Source organism: Chinchilla lanigera, unplaced genomic scaffold, assembly GCF_000276665.1.
Source record: "Chinchilla lanigera isolate Chin_1 unplaced genomic scaffold, ChiLan1.0 scaffold00050, whole genome shotgun sequence".
In the NCBI taxonomy this organism is placed as follows: Eukaryota; Metazoa; Chordata; class Mammalia; order Rodentia; family Chinchillidae; genus Chinchilla; species Chinchilla lanigera.
This window is the reverse complement of record NW_004955451.1, coordinates 13,099,647-13,100,194: the sequence shown is the minus strand read 5'-3', so window position 1 is coordinate 13,100,194 and position 548 is coordinate 13,099,647. Positions and strand designations below refer to the sequence as shown.

General features: G+C 68.1%; 1 protein-coding gene across 1 annotated transcript in view; it reads left to right on the top strand.

Moving 5' to 3' along the window:
• Window positions 1-355: 355 nt before the first annotated feature.
• The window catches only part of Nfe2l1 (nuclear factor, erythroid 2-like 1), a gene marked incomplete in the record, with an annotated part of 11,160 nt that continues 10,967 nt past the window's right edge, over window positions 356-548 (top strand). The window contains 1 exon segment of the mRNA XM_013519413.1: window positions 356-462.

Here is a 548-nt window from a genome sequence, read left to right as displayed (position 1 = left end):
GCCTTCCGTCCCAAGCCTCCGGGTCCCATCTGCAGTCGCAGAAAGGACTGCACCTGCAACCACCTGGCAAGAACGCGCAGCCGAAGGGTCCGGAAGGCTGGACAGCAGGGCCTTCGCCGTATCCATTGGTGGGCCCAAGCTGTGGGGCGGGCATAAACACTCATTGGGCCATGGGCATGTCGATTTTGACCGATACGGAGAAAGCTCGCTCAGCTATTGGGCGCTCTCTTTTGTCGATCAGAGCGACATCCGGCGACTGCCGCAGCCTGAGCTCAGTGATTGGAGAAGCTGTTTGAGGGGCGGGCACGGCGGACGGGCTTCCGAGTGCGGGGAAGGAGGGGGCGGGGAGGGAAGAGGAGGCTGGGAGCTCTGGGCCGGCCGACTGTGGCGGCGTCGGCGAGGCCGGGACTTGGGCCGAGGGCCTGCCGTGGCGGCAGCGGCGGACGCTGGGCTCTGCAGCGGGTACCGGGCACATTCCTTTCCCTGAGGGGTGCGGCGCGGTGGGGCGGAGGCTCACGCGGTCGGGGTGGCGGGATGCGGCCCAGGCC